At 39.9% G+C, this 24,489-nt stretch overlaps 1 protein-coding gene across 2 annotated transcripts in view; it reads right to left on the bottom strand.

Annotated features, from left to right (window-relative positions):
• LOC128689166 (uncharacterized) overlaps positions 1-24,489 on the bottom strand; it is a 175,548-nt gene that overhangs the window by 115,643 nt on the left and 35,416 nt on the right. The window lies entirely within an intron of this gene.

Raw genomic sequence — 24,489 nt, forward strand, 5'->3', positions numbered from 1 at the left:
CTCTCTTCCCTGATGCTTCTATTCTCCTTGTATCCCATCTACCTTTTACTCTCAGTGTAGCTACAACTAGAAAGTGATCTGATATATATGTGGCCCCTCTATAAACATGTACATCCTGAAGTCTACTCAACAGTCTTTTATCTACCAATACATAATCCAACAAATTACTGTCATTTCGCCCTACATCATATCTTGTATACTTATTTATCCTCTTTTTCTTAAAATATGTATTACCTATAACTAAACCCCTTTCTATACAAAGTTCAATCAAAGGGCTCCCATTATCATTTACACTTGGCACCCCAAACTTACCTACCACACCCTCTCTAAGTTTCTCCTACTTTAGCATTCAGGTCCCCTACCACAATTACTCTCTCACTTGGTTCAAAGGCTCCTATACATTCACTTAACATCTCCCAAAATCTCTCTCTCTCCTCTGCATTCCTCTCTTCTCCAGGTGCATAAACGCTTATTATGACCCACTTCTCGCATCCAACCTTTACTTTAATCCACATAATTCTTGAATTTACACATTCATATTCTCTTTTCTCCTTCCATAACTGATCATTCAACATTACTGCTACCCCTTCCTTTGCTCTAACTCTCTCAGTTACTCCAGATTTAATCCCATTTATTTCCCCCCACTGAAACTCCCCTACCCCCTTCAGCTTTGTTTCGCTTAGGGCCAGGACATCCAACTTCTTTTCATTTATAACATCAGCAATCATCTGTTTCTTGTCATCCGCACTACATCCACGCACATTTAAGCATCCCAGTTTTATAAAGTTTTTCTTCTTCTCTTTTTTAGTAAATGTCTACAGAAGAAGGGGTTACTAGCCCATTGCTCCCGGCATTTTAGTCGCCTCATACGACACGCATGGCTTATGGAGGAAAGATTCTTTTCCACTTCCCCATGGACAATAGAAGAAATAAAGAAGAACAAGAGCTATTTAGAAAAAGGAGAAAAACCTAGATGTATGTATATATATATGCATGTGCGTGTCTGTGAAGTGTGACCAAAGTGTAAGTAGGAGTAGCAAGATATCCCTGTTATCTAGCGTGTTTATGAGGCAGAAAAAGAAAACAGCAATCCTACCATCATGCAAAACAGTTACAGGTTTCTGTTTCACAGTCATCTGGCAGGACGGTAGTGCTTCCCTGGGTGGTTGCTGTCTACCAACCTACTACCTATAATGTCATATTAGATGAATTGTGATAGATAGATAAGCTGTAGAGATGATATTAGCGTCATATTGAAGCATAATAAACGCACCTTCCTCTTGCCTCCTACCTATCTCCTACACCAACAAGAATCAATAAAGGTTAAGTGTGATGTTAAATGTTCATTTATCCATTTTATTAGTGCTTTATATTTATTTGTCATTGTTTTCTGTGTGTAAATCTATATTTAATCTTGAAAAAAATTATTTTTTGTTAATACTTTTGGTTATCTGAAACGGATTAATTGGGTTTCCATTATTTCTTATGGGGAAAATAGATTTGCCAATCATGAATTTTGCCAGTCGGCAGACTCTGGAACGGATTAATCACGAAACTTGAGGGTCTCCACTGTACTTAAAGCTAGACACAGGTTATGGAGAGGTGAATTTTTATTATACATTATTACAAAAAGAGGGATAGTGAAAAATTTTAAAATTAATAAAATTTATAGTAGAGCAATTGCAAAAAAAAAAAATACAATTAGTACAATTTACAATACTACAGTAGAACTCTCGTATCCACGAATTCAGTTTCCGCAGTTTCAGTCATCCACAGTTTACCACGGCTTGAAAATAACCCTTAATTTATTATTATAATAATAATACGTAATAATAATAATAATACAGTGGAACGTCGGCTTACGAATCCCCCACCATATGAGTTTTTCAGGATACAAGCAGTCGCTCAGTTGATTTTTTTGTTTTTGGATATGGGCAAAAATTCAGGATGCGGTCTTCCCCTTCGAACAACTTTTTTTTAGACCTCCAGATATTACAAAAATAAAAGTGAATATATAATTGTAGTTCACTGTCGTGATGTATTATGTTGTTTTTATTGCTTAAGACTATAACTGCAACAGATATAATAGTATTTCTTACCTTAAATTGTGGGTGCTGGTGTTTGTGGATGATTGTGAAGAGAGTGGAGAGTTATGTTGTGGTCCTACTGGGCTGAGGTGGATGGTAGAGGTTTTGGTACTGAAATCAATGGTTGTACTAGACTGTGCATAAATTTTGTAATGGATTTCTGTTGTATTTTACCCTGCAGTACATTATACAACTGACGGTAAGGCATCAGCTGCTCTAGACACCATTTCAGGGTCCTCTTCAGTAAAAAAGCCTAACTTTAAGTCATTCGGTAAGTCAGTTAATTCATTCAGTCAGTCAAGTCATTCAGTTAGTCCAGTCAGTCAGTCAAACCATTCAGTTAGTCCAGTCAGTCAGTCAAGTCATTCAGTCAAATCAGTTAAGTCACTAAGTCATTCAGTTAAGTCAATAAGTCATTCAGTTAACCCTTTCAGGGTCCGTCCCGTAGATCTACGGCTTTACGTTCAGGGTCCAAACCGTAGATCTACGCCATGAGCTCAGCTCACTCTGATAAACTGTGAGTGGTACATTTGGGCCTAGATATGAGAGAATACATCTATGTGGTATGTGTGCACCACATAAAACAGATCCTGCAGCACACTGTGTATAATGAGAGAAAAAAAATGAAATCATGATTTTTCGATTAAAACAGCAACTTTGCAGTGTTTTTTCGTATGTTTTTTATAGTTGTATTTGCGATTTCTTGGTCTCATTTGATAGAATGGAAGACATATTACAGAAATAGAGATGATTTTGATTGGTTTTAGCACTGGAAATGGCTTGAAACTGAGCTCAAAGTAGCAGAAATGTTAAATTTTTGCCGATATTCAAGAGTAAACAAACGACCTCACACGTCTAATACACATCAGCTGGTGGGTCTAATATACATTCACAAATATGGTGATGATATTTATACAATAATTACAGTATTGCATAACAGTAAATCTTCTATTTTTTGGTGTGAATAAAAATTCATTATGTGAATAAAAAATCAAAATGGAATTTATTTGTAAAGCCTCAAAACATAACTAATGAACAGAGGAAATGTTAGTTTAGTGCCAGGAATGCCTACATTGTTCATTCTGGACCCTATTTTGAAATTGGAATATTTTGAACTTTGTGTTAAATTGGCCAAATTAACAATTTCCGATCACTTTATTTTGTAGTTGAAACAGTTGACTTGGTGATTTCTTGTGCTCAATCGATAGAATAGAAGTAATACTAGTGAAATAGCTAAGAATTTGGTTGACTGGAATAATGTAATTGGCCTAAAATGGGAGTCAAAGTCGGAAAAATCGCCGATTCGTAAATATCGCTGACACATCAAAATTCGCGAGAGCATAATTTCGTCAATTTTCCACCAAATTTCGTACTTTTTGTTTTATTACCTTCACAAAAAGATTCTCTACGATTTCATAAGAAAAAATAACAAATTTTTTTTTTGAAGATTCTTGGACACTGGTGCGTGACTCCAGATTTGGGCCTTGGACCCTGAAAGGGTTAAGTCAGTAAGTCATTCAGTCAAGTCATTCAGTCAAGTCAGTAAGTCAAGTCAGTAAGTCAGTCAGTTAAGTCGGTAAGTCAGTCAGTCAGTCAGTCAGTCAGTCAGTCAGTCAAGTCAGTCAGTGAGTCAGTAAAGTCAGCCAAGTAAGTCTGTCAGTCAAGTCATCACACAAACTCGTATATTTATCTCATTTTTTAATTGTACAAAGGGATGCTTCATTAAGGTCAAAAGTAAGTTTATTCAAGTATACACAAATACAGTTACATAGATTATCATGCATAGCAGCGTATGTGTAGAGAACCTAGGATAACCCAAAAAAAAGTCAGTGACTTATTTCCAAAGGCTATCTCTTGTCTAATATCTCTATTTTCTTTGTTAATTCTAAGACTTAAACACTTATACCTTTTCTTGCCACTTTCAGCAACACTTGTATACCTATTGGGTGCTATGACTGCTTGGAAGATACAAAATATGGTAATTAAAGATCAAAACAATTCACAAACACAGCTTGCTCCTAACACAAGGAAACTGAACACATTCATGAAAGCTTTGTCCACATCTTCCATTGTTTGTGATCTCTTTTTTGCTAACATGTTTACTCCTTTTGCCACATCAGCTTCCTTGATTTGTTCTTTCTTTGCCTGGATAGAAGTGATTGTTAATTTGGATTTCCCATATAATTATTATTATAATCAAAAAGAAGCGCTAAGCCACAAGGGCTATACAGCGATTTCCCATACAACCTGGCAAGTTCTAGCACTCGAGCACCACTCTCATATTTTTCAATAACTTCTTTCTTAAATCCTATCGTGTTTCTCACTTTCTTTGGCCCCATGGTGGCTTATTTCACAGTCACACTTAATAAACAAGCACAAAAACCAATGGATTTTAAAGAAATGTTTGGATGAATGCACGGAGTATGTGCTCATTCACCGAGAGACACAAGGAGACTGACTCACCTATACAGCAGCGTCCCGGCGGGAGGCAGGCTGATGCATATAATACGGCCAATTTACAAGGCACCGGCCGAAATACGGAGCAAAATTTCAGCCCAAAAGCTGCCCTAAATACAAATCGGCCGATAAACTCAGTGGCCAATATTCAGGGTTCCACTGTATCTAATAATGTATGTTAAAATGTAATGCTCCATAACCTATTTCAATATAGAGTAGAGTAAGGATTAGTATTAGTCTACCAGAAATCCCTAGGCATGCTAGTGGCCTTCTTTGTAATTAATATTTTATAATATGTAAACCACACATTGTAAGCTTTACAAGGAAATACAGTAGACCCTCCCTTTTCGTTGGGCTCTGTTTTCGCTTATTTCAGTTATCGCCAATTTCTCTGTAAAATTATTGGCTCAGTTGTCGTTGCTTTCATCCGTTCTCGTCAGTGGTATGGTACATGTCTGAGTGTACCGCACACACACCCTCCCACACATGCATTCTGAGGAGGCAGTATCGCTTTGTTTATGGGTGAGTGAACATTACCCTGCAAGCTCATAGGAATTATTTCGTAATAATTCATTGTTTCTTGCATGTATTTATTCTGTGTGACTGCTAAATAAGCCACCATGGGCCCAAACAAAGCTGATAGTGCCAGTCCTTTGGTAAAGAAGGTGAGAAACATGATAGAATTAAAGAAAGAAGTCACTGAAAAATATGAACCTGGCTTACGTGTGATCGATATCGCGAGGATATACAGTAAGCCTGCATCAACCATCAGTTCCATCGTAGCAAAGAAAAATGAAATCAAGGAAGCTGATGTTGTGAAAGGGGTAAAAGTAATAACAAAACAGAGATCACAAACACTGGAAGATGTCGAGAAATTGTTGTTGGTGTGGATCAATGAGAAACAATTAGCAGGAGACAGTATTGTGCAGTCGACAATTTGCGAAAAGGAAAGGCAGTTGCATGCCGATCTCGTAAAGAAAATGCCTCGAACGAGTGCTGATGTTAGTAAATTTAAGGGCAGCAAAAGCTGGTTCAAAAAATTCAAGAAGCACAGTGGCATACACAGTGTTGTAAGGCATGCTGAGACAGCGTGTTCAGATAAACATGAGGCTGAAAAATTTGTTCATGAATTCAAGGAGTACATAGAGGCTGAAGGATTTGTCCCCCAACAAGTGTTCAATTGTGGCAAAACAGGCTTCTTTTGGAAGAAAATGCCAAAGAGGACCTACATCACACAGGAGGAAAAGGCACTGCCAGGACACAAGCCTATGAAAGGCAGGCTAACTCTCTTGCTCTGTAGTAACACTAGTGGGGATTTAAAAGTGAAGCCTTTACTGGTGTATCACTCTGAAAATCCCAGAATGTTCAAAAAACAGAGTGTCGCCAAGAGTAAATTGTGTGATGTGGAAGGCTAACAGTAAAGCATGGGTCACGAGGGAAATTTTCCTTGATTGGTTCAATGAAATGTTTGGCCCAAGTGTGAAGAGGCATTGACCATTACCATTGCCCATTACCAGGAGGCACTCAAGTGCCTCCTGGTAATGGGCAATGCTCCTGGTCATCCTCCAGACCTGGATGACCAAATGGTGGAGGAGTTTAATTTCATCACAGTGAAGTTCTTGCCCCCTAATACCACTCCTCTCATCCAGCCCATGGACCAGCAGATCATTTCAAACTTCAAAAAACTCTACACCAAAGCAATGTTTCAAAGGTGCTCTGATGTGACCTCAGACACTCAGTTGACCCTAAGAAAGTTCTGGAAAGATCACTTCACTATCCTCAATTGCATAGGCCTTATAGATAAGGTTTGGCAGGGAGTGACTTCCAGGACAATGAACTCTGCTTGGAGAAAACTGTGGCCAGTGTGTGTCCAAGAGAGGGATTCTGAAGGGTTTGGGGCTGACCCTTTTGACCCTACACCTGTTGTGGAATGTATTGTGGCATTGGGGAATTCCTTAGGGTTGGATGTGAGTGGCCAGGATGTGGAAGAGTTGATGGAGGACCACAGTGAAGAGCTAACCACTGAAGAGCTGCAAGAGCTTTATCTGCAACAGCAACAGAGCACAGCTGAGGAAAATGCTTCAGACGAGGAGGAAGACAGAGAGAAAAAGGCGCCTTCTTCACAGATTAAGGAGATTTGTGCAATGTGGAGCAGGGTGCAAACATTTGTGGAGGAACATCATCCTTACAAAGCTGTTGCAAGCCCTGTCGGCAACATGTACAATGACAATGCCACGTCCCAATTTAGGCAAATTTTTAAGAGAAGCCAGAAACAGAGCTCTCAGAAAAAAATTTTGTGTGACAGGGGTCCAGTGACTCTCAAGCTGGTCTTAGTGCCATTAAAAAACAAAGAAGGGAAGTAACCCCAGATAAGGACTCGTTACTTAACCCTTTGAGGGTTTCGGACGTACTAGTACGGCTTACGACCCAGGGTTTTTGACGTACTAGTATGCCTAAATTCTAGCGCCCTCAAATCTAGTGGGAGAAAGCTGGTAGGCCTTCATATGAAAGAATGGGTCTATGTGGTCAGTGTGCACAGTCTAAAAAAAATCCTGCAGCACACAGTGCATAATGAGAAAAAAAAACTTTGACCATTTTTTTGGAATAAAACAGCGACTTTGCACTGTATTTTCGTATGGTATTTATTGTTGTATTCTAGTTTTCTTGGTCTCATTTTATAGAATGGAAGACATATTACAGAAATTGAGATGATTTTGACTGGTTTTACAATGAAAGATACCTTGAAATTGAGCTCAAAGTAGCAGAAATGTTCGATTTTTACCAAATTTCAAAAGTAAACAAATCATGCCAAGCATGCAATACACATCAACTGGTGAGTCTAATATTCTTTCACAAGTGCACCAATAATATTTATACCATTTTTTACACTAATGCAGTAGTCTGCATAACAGTAAATCTTATATTTTTTGTGAGAATAAAAATTCAAAGTGGAAAACAAAAGAATATAAGAGGGGCCTTGAGACGTGACTAATGACCAGAGGAAATGTCATTTTAGTGCCAGGAATGTCTTTCTTGTTTATTCTGGACCCTATTCGGAAATTGGCATCTTTTGAAATTTGTGTGAAATTGGCAAAATTGCTAAATTCTGACCACTGTACTGGATAGTTGAATTTCATAAATGGATGGTTTCTTGCACCCATTCGATAGAAAAAAATGGAGTTTAGCGAAATATTCATGTTTTTTGTCGACTAGTACAGTGGAATTGGCCGAAAATGGGGCTCAAAGTGGGCAAAATCGCCGATGCGTAAACATCGCCAAGACCGCTAACTTTGCGAGAGCATAATTCTGTAAGTTTTCCATCAAATTTCAAACTTTTGGTGTCCTTATGATCGGGAAAAGATTCTCTATCTTTTCATAAGAGAAAATAATTTTTTTTTTTTTAAATTTGGCCGACCCTGAGAACGAGTTTCGGAGAGGGCCTGTCGACCCTCAAAGGGTTAAAGTCTTTATGGAAGGGGATTTCCCTTCCAAACAATAATGGCTTCTCCTCCCTCTCCCCTCCTCCTTATCGACCATATACCAACAAGAGTTTTCAATAAAGGTAAGTGTCATGTTATTATTATTTTATATTTAACCCCTTGACTGTTGCAACCCCAAACTCTGAAGTGTTTCCTGGTGTCAAAAAATATTCGAAAAAAAAAAATTATTTTTTTCTTATCAAAATGATAAGATTAATTTTGTGATTGTTTTAAGCCCCCCCACCCCAAAAAAAAAAAAAATTGCCATCAGTACTTACTGAGATATAGAGGAGTGTAGTTGGCAGAAAATGAGCCGCGTATGGCAACAGTGGCGAATACTGCTCACTCACTAAACTTTGGCTTACTTCCATTTGAAGGTTTCTTTTTTTCCACTATTTTACTCTTCACATAACTTATCTGGCCTGTGAGACCAAAGTAAGGTGCAATGTACAGTGGAACCTCAAATTTCAAACTTAATCCGTCTCAGTAGTACCAGTTACCAGTAACCAGTTACCAGTAGATGACTCACTACCAACCGTCTGTGTGAATCACTGACTGTTATTCACGTTGCTGCTGACCATAGCATGTTTTTGAACACCGCTCACCCTCTAGCCACTGGTGAGTCAGTCTGAGATAGAGAGCAGAGAGAGGCAGGGTGGCTGATGGTGCTTCCCGTTATAATTATATGTACTAACCAGCCTACGTGAGTGTTTTTACCCCATCCACGTTATCGAACCCACATGACAATTTGGTGGCAGTGGTGGGATGCGTGGATTTACGGGTATTTCAGACAGAAGATTGTTTGTGGGGTGCCGGCAGGTCAGAGGTGAACCGTCTCTGCCACCTCCAGCTAGCAGCTTACCCTCACTCACCTCCACCCTGTGTACTCCAGCCTGCAAGCAAGTTGCAGCCGTCTTTCAAGCTTCCTGGCTTAGTTCGTGTGCTAATTGCTTCAATCTCCGAGGGGTTGACCCGGATTTTGCAATTAAGCCAACCAGTAAGCCAGACTGTGGAAGTGAGCGCCAGTCAGCCTGCCTCAGCCTATCATCCAGTCTGTCTCCTGTCATCCACCTGCTCCTTCATGCTGTGTGCATCGTTACACGTCTTCCAGTCAGGCATTGTCGTGGGTTAAGCCAGCATGACAACCCAGCTGAGAGAGAGAAGTAAGCCACGCAAGTTCCTCTGAAGTATTGTCTCATATATCGCTTTGTGCTCCCAGTTGGATGCTAGGAGTGGTCTTCACCATCACCGTGGCATAGTGTGGCTTAGTTAAGCCACCTGGAGTGTGAGTGGTGAGACTGCGCCAGTGAGCACCAGCGAGTTGAGTCACGCTCCCTTCACCCACCCGCCACCCACTCTCCTCATCTACCTTTGGGTTTTTCCACCCTGGTCCTAGTACTGTTTTGGCTCACATAATTGGTCAAGAGATTGTAGCTGTGCACCAACGATAAAGCCAGTTATGTGAGTTCACCTAGAAAGTGCATTTCTTCACGGCAACAGTGTGAGTGTAGGAGGGATCATCACCCGCCCACAGGACCACGTCTTCACCTCATCACCCGTCACCTCCCGTTTACCACTCCAGATTCCAGTGATAATTTTCTGTTTAGAGACATTTTCCTGCATTTAAAGATGCGTGTGTGAGACATTTACAGTGAATTTCTTGTGTACTCTAAGCCTTGTGTTTTCAGTGTAGACTCAGTGTTTCTTTGACTCAATATTTTTGCAATATTTTTCAGTGTTATCGCTCATCTCTCGTGTTTCACTTTTATATTTTTTATCTGTTTTTTTTATACCACTCTCTGCCTTTAGTAAGTATTATTTTGTAGTGTTCAAGTGTATTCCTTATTTCTGTGCAGTATTTTGTTCCTTACCCCAGTCATTCACTGCATGTGAAGTAATTCATTCATTTTTTTTATCTTGTATTCTTTCAGCAATGTATTCTCCAGTATTTGTCATTATTGTAGTCCCTGCAGTGATATTCATCCCAGTATACTAAATTATCCATTTATTACTGTGCCTTTTTATTTTTTCGTATGTCCAGCAGTGTTTCATTCCCTTGATTTTTTTGCAGACTTGTGTACCATTATTTTTGCGAGCAATTTTTGTCGTCTCAGTCACAGCAAGATTTTGTTGTAAGAACATAATTGAGAAATAATTAATCTTTGTTGTGTGTGCCCCGCCACTTGTAAGTGTTGTGTGCCCCACCACTTGTAAGTGTTGTGTGCCCCGCCACTTGTAAGTGTTGTGTGCCCCGCCACTTGTAAGTGTTACACTTCCAGTTTTGTTTCTTGTTTTATTTTTATTCATATTTTTCATATTTCTTGAACAAATTCACTCTTAGTGTAATTTCAATTTCTTTTTAACGTAAAGTGTTTTCTTTACTCTGAGTAAAACTGTTTTGTTTAATTTACAATTAGAGTTAAAGTGTTCAATCAGTCTTTCTTCATATTTTTATTTTTATTATTTAACCTACATTTTCCCAGTGTGACTTTTATTACTGCATTGATTATTTCTGTGCCTTATTTTGTCGCACTTGTTCTGCAGTGAATTATTTTCTTTTATTGATATTTCTACCCATTATTATTCTCAGTTCATTATTGTTTGAGTGTCCTGTTTTTCATTTTATTATTTTTCCTGATATTGTCTTTGCATTATATTTTAATTTTGTTTATGCAGGCTTAGAAAATATTTAAATTTCCCAGTTATCTCTCTTTGCATACAATTTAGTGATTTTATTTTATACTTTTTACATTGATTTACAATTTTATTAGTTAATTTCTTTATTAGCAAGAGTACAGACAACTCATTTTGCATTTAATTCAGCCTCCAGTAATATTTTTACTTGTAAATTTCAATGTGTTACTTTATCTTGGCCAGCAGTCCCTTACATTGAGTTGTCCTTCCTCTTGCAGTGTATCTTAGACATTTTTTTTTTATTACTTCTGCAGAATTAGTTGCATCTCTTTTATTTCAATTTTAGCATTTTGTGTCATTTTTATTATTCATTATTTTTTGCCTTATTTGTTCTTGTGCAACTTCTTTGCCATTATGCCTCACATACCATCAAGTGATACTTTAGTGAATGGCGACACTTAGATCTCTCAGGCTACTGCTGCTCCTGTCATCAGTCCTAGTTTCTTATTGACTGACAGACTGTCCCAGTCACTTTCGAATGCTCACTTAGTGTGCCATGCTGGTCCAAGTAAACATGAATCAGTCCACAGTCCTAATATTCCCTTACTGACTGAAAGACAATACCTAGCTCTTAGACAACGTGTTTGTTCTCACAGCTTGTATCTGAGACTTGTTAAAGTGTTGAGGAATGTGAAGTTCAGATTAAGTTCCTCTGTGAATTACTTATTAACGTAGCCGAGCGGTCAGGCACTAGTAATACTGTCACTCCTGTCTGGAATCCAGCCACAATATCATGCACGAAGTATAGTGTACAGTTACCTTGGGTTTCAGAGGATTCAGACAACCCTGGGTGCTGAGACTACTATCCCTGCGATGGCGACTTGTTAAAGTAGTCGTTCCTTCCAGGGGACGCTTTGTGAAGAACATTACTTGTAATGAGTTATGCCATCTCTTGCTGATGTCACAAACCGTTGCAGAAAGACATTTCTGTGGCTAGTGTACTCACTCGAGTGTTTGTTGTTTGTGTTCCAGATGGTGATACTATCCTCGTTGACAGTAATCCGTGTAATGTAAAAAGTTGTTTCTCGAGTAACCTTTACATGTTGTTAATGTTTGTAAGTGTAGTCTCCTTATAGTTGATACCTCGTGTCACTGTGTGCGACTCAGAATGAATACCAGTATTGTCAACCGTGTTCATTTCTTTTCCCCTGTGCTTGCAATGAGAGATAGAGCCGTTATCTTCCTTGCTCATTGCATGTTATAGCGCTATTTTTTCAACCGGGGAGAGTCATCCACTCCACCGAGTTTGTTCATTCCTCCAATAAGAACGAACAGATCCCATGTGGTCTGGTGTGATTCAATTCCTGCTCCAGGAAGATCTTATTCTGACTGTGAAGCCACCAGCACCTATCTGTGACTTTGTCATGAACCAAGAATTACTGTATCGAACAGCCGAGTTGGGTACTCCTAGCAGAAGAGTATACCAGTTAGTAATTCCACAGTCACTAGTGAATGTAGCCTTACAGCTAGTTCACGATGTACCAGGTGTTGCGCACCCTGGTATGGATCGTTCAGTAAAACAAGCCAGATTGAAATACTTTTGGCCTCGTATGGCAACTGATATTTCTGAGTATGTTAAGAAATGTAGTGTCTGCATGCAACATAAAGGTAATGCTAATGGTCCTAATCCAATCTAAGTGTATCCAACTACTAGAGAACCGTGGGAAAGAGTTGAGCTAGATCTGTTAACTAATTTCCAATGTTCCCTCCAGGGCAACAAACATCTGTGTGTTATGGTAGACCATTTCACCAGATATTGTGAGTTAGTTCCTATTGCAGATAAGACTGCCGAGACAGTAGCTAAAGGGTTTAAAGAACGCATTATCTGCAGGCATACCACCCCTAAGTCCCTAGTAACAGATAATGGAGGTGAATTCTGTAATGAGATTCTTGAAAATTTGTGTACCTTGTACAAGATCTCTAAATCCACCATTGTACCTCATCATCCTGCCAGCAATGGGTTAGCGGAACGAACCAATAAGAAAGTACTTGATGTCTTGAGAGCCACTATCAATCCCAACAGTGAAACTTGGGATGAAGTTATACCTATGTGCAGTGTGCTATAAATTCTGCTTACAATGTTTCCATAGGTGACACTCCACATTATGCATTGTACGGTGTAGATACACGCTTGCCTTACGAGTTGCTATATTCTATTCCAAACCCAAATTACAACCCTGATGATTTCATAGCAACTCGTACCAGCTTAGTTCAAAGCGTCTTTAGAAGAATCCGTGAAACATTTCATAAATCAGCAGCAGAATTTACACGTCGCAAACACTCGAGCAAAGCCGTCCAAAATCAAAGTAGGTTCGAGAGTTATGCTGACTAACTTTAACAAAACGTCTGCAGTGCCTAAGCTTGATCAAAAGTTTGTTGGTCCTTATCGAGTAGTTGAACATATCACTGGTAATAAGTATAAGGTTAGAGAAATTAGTACTGGTCAGTATAAAGAATCGCATTTAGATCATATGAAGTTATTATGTGATGATAATGATGTTCCAACCCAGACTAATGTGACAGACTCTGACAATCCTCCTGATCCTGTACTCTCTACCTCTGATAATCAGTCAGACGATCAACCTGAATGTCGTTATTCCCTACATATACGACAGGTATTGAGAAATCCTCAAGTATCATTTGTAACTACCAATTCAGATTTGCCTCAAATACGGCATGAGTTAGCCAGTGCAACAGTTTGATCCTCCCAGAGATGACACCCATATGTCAATCTCACCCTAGCAGAGTTGGGGTTAAATGTAAATAACCTGTATAGATGAATAATTACAGTATCAACTTTATCAATATTCAAGAATTTTTTTTTTTTTTTGTGTTCACGTTCTCTCCGAATTCTGAGATTTAACAGTCTAGATTTGAGTGCACCGAATCTGCCTTTCTGTTAAACACTTCTTTCTTTGTATATATTTCTTCCTCAGAATCCGTAGATCACATGAATACAGATCGATCGATCAAATTTTTTTTTTATCACTTCTATTGTGTAATCCCAATGTTGAGTTTCATTCGATGAGTTGTGCTATATCATACCTTGTAATTTATTACAGTTTCATTACAGTAAGTTTCATTATAGTCAATTACGTAACCTTCCATTCCAATATTCTACTTATGTATGTTATAATGTTCAATTGTTGTGTACTTTGACATTGTACAGAATCAGCCCAAGCCGTACGCTTGCCATCTCTAGTTTGTATTAGCTGTATGTCGGGATGACATACGTTAGCGTCGCCGAGCTCTCAGTAGTACCAGTAACCAGTTACCAGTAGATGACTCACTACCAACCATCTGTGTGAATCACTGACTGTTATTCACGTTGCTGCTGACCTTAGCATGTTTTTGAACACCGCTCACCCTCTAGACACTGGTGAGTCAGTCTGAGATAGAGAGCAGAGAGAGGCAGGGCGGCTGATGGTGTTTCCCATACTTTCCATTATAATTATACGTACTAACCAGCCTACGTGAGTGTTTTTACCCCATCCACGTTATTGAACCCACATGACATCCGTTCCAGGAGCTAGTTCTAAATTCGAAAAGTTTGAAAAGCGAAGCAATATTTCCCATAAGAAATAATGGAAATACAATTAATCCGTTCCAGAAACTCAAAAAATATTCACAAAAAAGAAATACATTTTATAGATTAATTATAGTTTTACATACACACAACAAATATAGTGTACAATTATGTATTAATAAATTTAAATAAACAAATAAAATAACATTTTTACTTACCTTTATTGAAGATTGGCGATGGCATCTGGAAGATAGGGAGGAGGAGAGAGGGAGTTGGGATTAGTGTTTGGAAGGGGGAATCCCATCCATAAGGACTTTAGGTATCAAAGCCCTCTGGGGTTACTTCCCTTCTCTGTCTTTTAATGCCACTAGGACCAGCTTGAGAGTCACTGGACCCCTGTTTCACAAAATAACTGTCCACAGTCCTCTGTTGCTGGTGCCTCTTTAAGATTTCCCTAAAATGGGACATTGTTTTGCCACTGAACTTTTCACAAATAATCGTCTCTGAAACATTATCACCTGCCATCTCTTTATCCTTGATCCACACCAGTAACAACTTCTCAACCTGATCGATTGTCTGTGGTATTTTTTGGTTAGCATATTAACACCTTTCGCAACATCAGCTTCCTTGATTTGTTCTTTCTTTGCCAGGACAGAAGCGATGGTCGACTTGTTTTTCCCATACATCCTGGCAAGCTCAACACGTTTCACACCACTCTCATACTTCTGTATTATTTCCTTCTTCATATGTACAGTGGAACCTCAAAAATCGAACGTATCACATATCGAACGTTTCGAAAATAGGACCATTTTTTCGGACAGTGTCCCTATTATCGAACGCGCCCCTATTTTCGGACCGCCGGGTACAGGACCTGTCTGCTGCCCGCTCTGTCTGCATTCCCGCGCAGGCGCTGTGAGCAGTCTAGCTTTGTTTATGCTTGAGTGAACACTAACCTGCGCTCTCATTCACGCATTTTACGATTATTTCGTTGTGTTTAGTGCTTGTGGGACTGTGAAATAAGCTGCCATGGGCCCAAAGAATCTTGCTAGTGGTACCCCTGTGGTAAAGAAAGTTAGAAACACCATAGATGTGAAGAAGGAAATAATACAGAAGTATGAGAGTGGTGTGAGACTTGTTGAGCTTGCCAGGATGTAAGGGAAAAACAAGTCGACCATCGGTTCTATCCTGTCAAAGAAAGAACAAATCAATGAAGCTGATGTTGCAAAAGGTGTTAATATAGGGAGTGGATGAGGTGCCTTCTTCAAAGATTAAGGAGATTTGTGCCAAGTGGAATGATGTCCAAATGTTTGTGCAGAAGTACCACCCTGAGCAAGCTGAAACAAGCCATCTTTGCAACAAGTTCAGTGACAGAACCATGTCCCATTTTAGGGAAATATTAAAGAGGCGCCAGAAACAGAGGACTGTGGACAGTTATTTTGCGAGACAGGGGTCCAGTGACTCTCAAGCTGGTCCTAGTGGCATTAAAAGACAGAGAAGGGAAGTAACCCCAGAGAAGGCTTTACCTGAAGTCCTCATGGAGGGGGATTCTCCAACTCCTTCTCTCCTCCTCCCTATCTTCCAGATGCCATCACCAATCTTCAATAAAGGTAAGTAAAAATGTTATTTTATATGTATTACTATACATAATTAAAAACTATAGTATTTGTTGTATGTAAAACTGTAATTTATCTCTATAAAATGTATTTTTTGTGTGAATATTTTTGGGTTTCTAGAACGGATTAATTGTATTTCCATTATTTCTTATGGAAAATATTGCTTCCAATTTCAGACTTTTCGAATTTAGAACTAGCTCCTGGAACAGATTAAGTTCGATTTTTGAGGTTCCTCTGTATAGTGTTTCTCACTTTCTTTACCACAGGGGTACCACTATCAAGTTTCTTTGGACCCATGGTAGCTTATTTCACAGTCCCACAAGCACTAAACACAATGAATTAATCGTAAAATATTTGAATGAGAGCGCAGATTAGTGTTCACTCAAGCATCAACAAAGCCTGACTGGCTCAAGGCGCCTGCAATGGGACGCGGATAGAGCGGGCTGGCGGACAGGTCTGGTACCCGGCGGTTCGAAAATAGGGGCGAGTTCAATAATGGGCAAAACTGGTTTGAAAAGAGCAGTCGATTTTTCGAAGAGTTCGATAAGCAATACATTCGAAATTTGAGGTTCCACTGTACATATATACACTCGTATGTAACACAATAATCGCACAAACATTAGTATCATTATATTGTTTACAAAATTTGTTTACACAAAAATATAAAAAAAATTTTATTACTATTGTTCTACAATATATATACAAATGTACAATCACTGGACACTTTCCTAGAACTGCTGCAGCTTGTGGAATTCTTTGAAACATGGGTCTATGCACAATGGTGCTTTACACTCCTCACACATAAAACGAGTGTCTGCATTTCTGTGGGCATTTTTTTATATGTGCACAGACAAAACACCTCTTCTGAGCAGTTTTCTTCAAAGTATTAGCAGGCAGTTGTGTTAGGTAGTTATCCTAGGTAAATAGCCATGTGTCATCATTCGTACCTACCTTTCTTTCTTTATTCTTTCTTTCTTCATTCTTTCTTTCTTCTTTCTTCATTCTTTTTCTTTCTTCATTCTTTCCTCCCTTCCTTCCTTCCTTCTGGTTTCTATAATATATATACACATATATAGTCACTGGACACTTAATATAGAACTGCTATTATCTTCTGGAAGCTTGTGGTGTGTGTACTCACCTAATTGTGGTTATAGGGGTCGAGACTCAGCTCCTGGCCCCGCCTCTTCACTGATCGCTACTAAGGCCTCTCTCTCTCTGCTCCCTGAGCTTTGTCATCCTTGTCTTAAAGCTATAGAGTATAAACTTGAACTGAATTGAATTGAATGTATGGTTCCTGCCTTCACTACATCACTTACTATGTTATTTCACTTCCTGACAACATTATGACTGAAGAAATACTTCCTAACATCCCTTTGACTCGTCTGAGTCTTCAGCTTCCAGCTGTGACCCCTTGTTTTTGTGTCCCATCTCTGGAACATTCTGTCTCTGTCCACCTTGTCTATTCCATGCAGTATTTTGTATGTAGTTATCATGTCTCCCCTGGCCCTCCTGTCCTCCAGTGTTGTCAGACCGATTTCCCTTAACCTTTCTTCATAGGACATTCCCCTTAGTTCTGGAACTAGCCTTGTTGCAGACTTTTGCACTTTCTCTAATTTCTTGATGTGTTTGACCAGATGTGGGTTCCAAACTGGTGCTGCGTACTCCAGTATGGGCCTGACGTACACAGTGTATAAAGACTTGAACGATTCCTTACTGATGTACCGGAATGCTTTTTTTTTTTTTTTTTTTTTTTTTTTTTGTGTGTGTGTGTGTGTGTGTGTGTGTGTGTGTGTGTGTGTGTGTGTGTGTGTGTGTGTGTGTGTGTGTGTGTGTGTGTGTGTGTACGTACTCACCTAGTTGAGGTTGCAGGGGTTGAGTCCAAGCTCCTGGCCACGCCTCTTCACTGTTCGCTACTAGGTCACTCTCCCTGAACCGTGAGCTTTATCATACCTCTGCTTAAAGCTAAGCTGTGTGTGTGTGTACTCACCTATTTGTGGTTGCAGGGGTCGAGTCCTAGCTCCTGGCCCCGCCTCTTCACCGGTTGCTACTAGGCCCTCTCTCTCCCCGCTCCATGAGCTTTATCAAACCTCGTCTTAAAACTGTGTATGGTTCCTGCCTCCACTACGTCATTTTCTAGGCTATTCCACTGCCTTACAACTCTATGACTGAAGAAATACTTCCTACTATCTCTCTGACTCATTTGTGTCTTCAACTTCCAATTGTGGCCTCTTGTTTCTGTGTCCCCTCCCTGGAACATCCTGTCCTTGTCCACCTTGTCTATTCCACGCAGTATTTTATATGTCGTTATCATGTCTCCCCTGACCCTCCTGTCCTCCAGTGCCTGGTCCTGCCTGTGTGTGTGTGTGTGTGTGTGTGTGTGTGTGTGTGTGTGTGTGTGTGTGTGTGTGTGTGTGTGTGTGTGTGTGTGTGTGTGTGTGTGTGTGTGTGTGTGTGTGTGTACGTACTCACCTATTTGTGGTTGCAGGGGTCGATTCATAGCTCCTGGCCCTGCCTCTTCGCTGATTGCTACTAGGTCCTCTCTCTTCCTGCCCCATGAGTTTTATCATACCTCGCCTTAAAACTATGTATGGTTCCCGCCTCCACTATGTCACTTTCTAGGCTATTCCATGGCCTGACAACTCTATGACTGAAGAAACACTTCCTAAAATCCCTTTGATTCATCCGAGTCTTCAACTTCCAATTGTGACCCCTTGTTTCTGTGTCCCTTCTCTGGAACATCCCGTCTTTGTCCACCTTGTCTATTCCGCGCAGTATTTTATATGTCGTTATCATGTCTCCCCTGGCCCTCCTGTCCTCCAGTGTCGTCAGGCCGATTTCCCTCAACCTTTCTTCGTGTGTGAGTGTATGTGTATGTGTGTGTGTGTGCGTGTGCATGTGCCCACTCCTAAATATGCTGAGTCAGGGTCCGCAGCTGTCAAAATGACATATTACTGTTCGTCAACACCCATGGGGTACCATGCCTTCCTGCCCACCTCCTTCGTAACTACCTACCAGTCTTTCTTTCTTTCCTTTTCTCTTTCTTTTTCTTTCTCTTTCTTACTTTCTTTCTGTCTTTCTTTCTCTTTCTCTCTTTCTCTCCTTTCTCTTTTTTTTTTACACAGGGCTTGACAAGGTTAGGTTAAGAATCCCTAACTTTATTGACAAGCTATTTACAGGTTAAGGATTCCTACCTTTATTGACAATCTAAGAGCTGTTACCTACATCAGCTCATTTGAAAGCATTTTTATTGTTATGAGACATACAAGTAGGAAACAGGATGAAGTTGGAGCCATCTGTGGGCCAGCATTTTCATTTGATCAACTGACTATCTCGTTGACATCATAATGCTGTATGAAGTGATGAAGTGATGTTCTGGAGAAGGGTACAGCCAGAGTGTAGTTGCTGCTTTCTGCCCGTCTTGTGGTATAGAAGCTTGCTTCACGCTGTCCTCAAAGTGGATCAAGGTGTGGTACTTTGACAATATTGGCCTTGTACATAACAGTAAGGCCACCCACATCCCTCCTGTGTTGAAGGCTCTGCTAAAATGACAGATCTATCCAGGATTGGTCCAGGTGAGAGATGAGATGTCTTGCTCTATTCTCTACTCTGTCAAGCAGTCGCAGATGAGAGGGAGGGGGGCGGGCAAACCGAGAAAATGGAGCATATTCAAGGTGTGAGTGTACTTGTGCCTCATACAAAATCTTGCAACCCCTACTGTCAAGCAGATGCGAGATAGGGTGAAGTGCTATAAGCTTCCTGGCTGCCTTGTTTGCAAGATTTACAATGTGGTTCCTCATGATCAGTGTGGAGTCAAATTTCACCCCAAGGATATCAACTTCTTCTCCAGGTGCCAACACCCTCCCATTCATCCTTACTACTGCACGGCATTACCATCATGGTGCCTAGAGACCATCATCATTTGTGTTTTCTCAGGTGCAAATGTTACTTGTCATCTATTTCCCAAGCTGATATAGCTCTTAGCTGGTGATTGATGTATCTTAGAGCAGCTGGCATTTCTTCTCTTGGATAAGTGAATGTCAGTGTGTAGTCGTCTGCATATGCACGGGATTCTGGGATGAGATGAAGAAGGTCACTGAAGTAGACATTCCATAACAATGGTCCCAGCACGCTTCCTTGTGGAACACTTGCCCCACTAGGATGTCTTGCTGATTCCATTCCATTGAGAACTACCCTTAGAGATCTACCATGAAGGTAGTCACTGAGGAGACATAGCATAGAGTCTGCAATTCCCAGAGCTTGCAGTTTTACTAAGAGGCCCTGGTGCCACACCCGATCGAAAGCACCAGCAATGTCCAGTGCTACCACACAGCTGACTTTGGATTCATCCAGTGACTGATGCCACTTAGTGGAGAGGTTTAACAACAGATCAGCAGCAGAGTAACCTGTCAATTGTCTTTAGATTACTGTCTCAAGGATCTTGCCAATGAGTGACAGCAGTGACACTGGTCTGTAGTTGCCGATTTCTGCTCTGCTCTTCTTTCTGTGAACAGGGACCACATTTGCCTCTTTCCACAGAGAAGGCCATTTACACTGTACAAGGCAGTGCTGAAAGCTGCGGGTTAGAGGTGCTGCTAGCTGGTCTGCACATCTTCTCAGCAATCTTGGGCTCAACTTGCCTGGGCCCACAGCATTTTCTTGGTCAAGCAATTTAAGAAGGAAATGCACCACCTCCTCCTCCTCCTCCTCCTGCCTTATTGTAACCACTGACAGTTTTGACACAGTTCTTGCAGCTAGCCAAGGAGGGTCCCTTGCTGGATCAGGAACTTGCATTTTGGTAGCAAAGTGTTCGGCAAAGAGGTCCGTTTTCTCTTGACTACTAGTAGAGGTGGTCCCATCCTGTCGATTTAAAGGTGGAATGAGTTCATCAGGCAGATAATCTTGTCTGTCCTTGACCAGGGACCACCAGGTTTTGGAGCCTACTCTACCTGATGCTAGCTTTCTTTTTGTGTCCACCTCCCATTTAGCGATGGCCCACTTTTGAACGTCACCCATATGCCTACGGGCTTGCCTGTGCAAGTTCCTGTTATAGGTGGTAGGATGTCTCTTATACCTTCACCATGCCTTGTACTTAGCAGTAGCAGCCTCTCTACAACGAAAGCCAAACCAAGGCTGATCTGTAGGCTTTGTCACATATTGCCAGTGAGAAATGTGTTCTTGTTGTAGATTAAAGATGTGTCCAGTGATGGTTTTCACTTGGTTGTCAACATCCCCTTGGAGAAGAGCATTCCAATCGGTGGTGGCAAGCTCAGAGCAAAGGGCTGGCCAATTACCTCTTTCCCATAGCCACATTGTGCGTGTGGACTCCTCACCTCGTTCTGTTGGGGTCTTAAGTGTCATAAAAACAACCTTGTGGTCAGATGATCCAACGTAGCCGAGGGCTTGACAAGTGACTATACCTTCTGCCAGATCACTTACTACAGGTCCGCCATCACAAATCCGGCAATCAGTTATTCGGTTCCTTCAGTTATTCGGCACTAATTTTGGCTAGCATAATTTCAAATTTCCAGGGTCGCCACACCAACCTGCTGGTACTGTTTGGTGGCGTACTTGCTGCACAAGTCATTCCAATTTCTTTTTCTCCATTTATTGTTTTAACCTGCTTACTTTTAGCCCTAGCCATGGTTCCAATGAATAAAGAAATGCTTCTCATTATGTAAAGCATCTACACAGTACATTATCCATTAAAGATAAGGTGGCTTTGAAGCCATTGTCGGTTGCCATGAGCTCAGTCTCATGAAGCAGGAGAATATGCTTTATTATTACGCTAATATCAACACTACAGCTTATTTGCCTATCACAATTTATCTAATATGACATAAGAAACAATATAAATAACATAAAACATGTTAAATACTCCAGAATGAATAATATTTGGCATAACACCGAGCAGTTCGACAGAGTTATGAAGAGGATATGGTAAACAAATACCATTCTCCTATCCTTGTCTTGGTGGTTTATATTAGAGAAAACGGAGTATAGCACAGGGCTAACTATGATATACACTCGTACTCCACCATAAACATGAAATAAAAAAGTTATTTTCTCTCTATAGATTATCACACATAGCAGCATATGTGTAGAGAACCTAGGATAACCCCAAAAAAGTCAACGTGGCTTATTTTTAGTACCTGGCTTAGGTTAGCTATATATGATTTTTGGTAAATATTCGATTCCCAGCCAGGGTAGAAACATTAGGCGTGTTTCTTTATACCTGTTGTCTGTTTACCCATCAGTAAATGGGTACCTGGGTGTTAGTCGACTAGTGTGGGTGTTATCCTGGGACACTGACCTAATTTTCTTGAAATACTCAGCATAACAAGTGCCTTTCTATACAGTAGTAAGTCACTGATATCAGCTAGGTCTGTATACTGTGTACATGTACGTGTAGTAAATAAAGATATTATTATTATTATTATTATTATTATTATTATTATTATTATTATTATTATTATTATATTATATTCTCAGTTGTTTGTTGGGTTATCTTATTCAAACTTGGGCAATGTATGATGGAAAGATACTTCTTCACGTACACCAAAAATGAAAGAAATCAGACCATAAATAGCGGAGTTCACTTCTCAGCCATTAGCGGCCGCTTAGCGGTATATTTTTGTATGGTTGTTATGGTTATATTCTCATTTTTTCGGTCTCGTTGATAGAATGAAAGATATATTACAGAAATTGATATGATTCTGATTGCTTTCATGACGAAAAGTACCTTGAAATTGCGCTCACAGAAGCGAAAATGTCCTATTCTTTAGTGAAGCTCAAGAGTAAACAAATGATGTCACCGTCCAATACCTGTCCGCCTGCCAGTCTAAATTCCAGTACGGAGTCAAGAATGGATTGACATTATTTATACAATTATTACAATAATGCAGTAGTCTGCATAACAGTAAATCTTCTATTTTTTTTTGTGAATAAAAATTCTAAATGGTAAGCAAGAGTAATATAAGAGGGGCCTGTAGCCGTGACTAATGAACAGAGAAAATGTTATTTTTGTGCCAGGCATGTCTGCATTGTTTATTCTGGATCCTATTTTGAAATTGGCATCTGTTGAAATTTGTGTGAAATCGACCAAATTGCCAATTTCTAACCACTTTATTGGGTAGTTGAAATAAGTGAATGGGCGGTTTCTTGTACTCAGTTGACAGACTAGAAGTAAATAAGTTCATTCAGGTATACACAAATACAGTTACATAGATTATCATACACATCAGTGTATGTATAGAGAACTTAGGATAACCCAGGAAAGTCAGACAATGTGACTTATTTCCAGTACCTGGCTTGGGCTTGCCATATATGATTTTTGGTAAATATTTTTTTTTCTCGGTTGTTTGTTGGGCTATCTCATTGAAACTTGGGCAATGTATGATAGAAAGATGCTTCTTAACGTACAACAAAAATAAAAAAGACGGACGATAAATAAGGGAGTTCACTTCTCAGCCATTAGCCGCCTCTTTGCAGTATATTTTCATATGGTTTTATGGTTGTATTCTCATTTTTTGGACTCATTTGATAGAATGGAAGATATATTACAGAAATAGACATGATTTTGATTGCTTTCATAATGAAAAGGACCTTGAAATTGAGCTCAAAGTAGCAGAAATGTTCGATTTTTGCCAATGTTCAATGAACTGTGTAAGTCAAGTTGGTTAATTTTATTAAGTGTATTCTAACCTAACCACTCTGTAATTCGGCAAACTCAGTGATCCGGCACACTACAGGTCCCAGTGATGCCAGATTTGTGATGGAGGACCTGTACTGGGTCAAGGGAGGAGCCAGAGATGTGAGTAGAGAAATCAACAGTTTCCCATGTCAAATACTGCAAGGTCATCAAAGTCCCTCTGTATAAGGTGTTGGTTATGTCTTTCTTTCTCTTTTTCTTTCCCTTTCTTCCTCTATCCTTCTTTCTTTTTCTCTTTCTTTCTTTCTTTCTCTTTATCTTTCTTTCTTCTGGTATCCTGGGCACTGCTTTCAGTCACAAACTCCTCAAAAACATGAAATTCATCTTCACTGACACTTCCATCTGTGTTAGAGTGATCACTTGGGAAGAGAAGTCCCAGATTCGCCAGGGAGTCACATATTTCTTACCACTAGGCATGCTGAACAAGGACTACTGAAATGGCATTCCCACAATGCACTACTGGCTCCCTAATTTTTTTATAGTGCATACACTGACCATGTTTTAAGTTTAATATGTTTATTATGCACCCCATACCCATCCTGTGGGCGGTAGTCAAAAGATTACAGAGGTACATAATGGGTCCAGGGACTGGACTCCAAAGTTTTGATAGCTGAGCAAGTTACAGAGGTAATGAACTCACAATTACAAAGGTAATGTACTCACAATTTACAAAGGTAATGAACTCCAGGTAAGTTTGGTCACAATTATGACAAGTTACAAAGGTATTTACAGATTACAGAGGTACATAATGGGTCCAGGGACTGGGCCCCCAAAGTTTTGATAGCTGAACTAGGTACAAAGGTAATGAACTCACAAATTACAAAGGTAATGAATCCTGTATGGAGACCCATTCTCTCACATGTTGGCCTACCAGCTTTCTCCTGCTTGATTTGAAGCCGCTAGAATTTTGCCCTATTAATACGTC

Source organism: Cherax quadricarinatus, chromosome 21 (genome assembly GCF_038502225.1).
Source record: "Cherax quadricarinatus isolate ZL_2023a chromosome 21, ASM3850222v1, whole genome shotgun sequence".
Lineage (NCBI taxonomy): Eukaryota > Metazoa > Arthropoda > Malacostraca > Decapoda > Parastacidae > Cherax > Cherax quadricarinatus.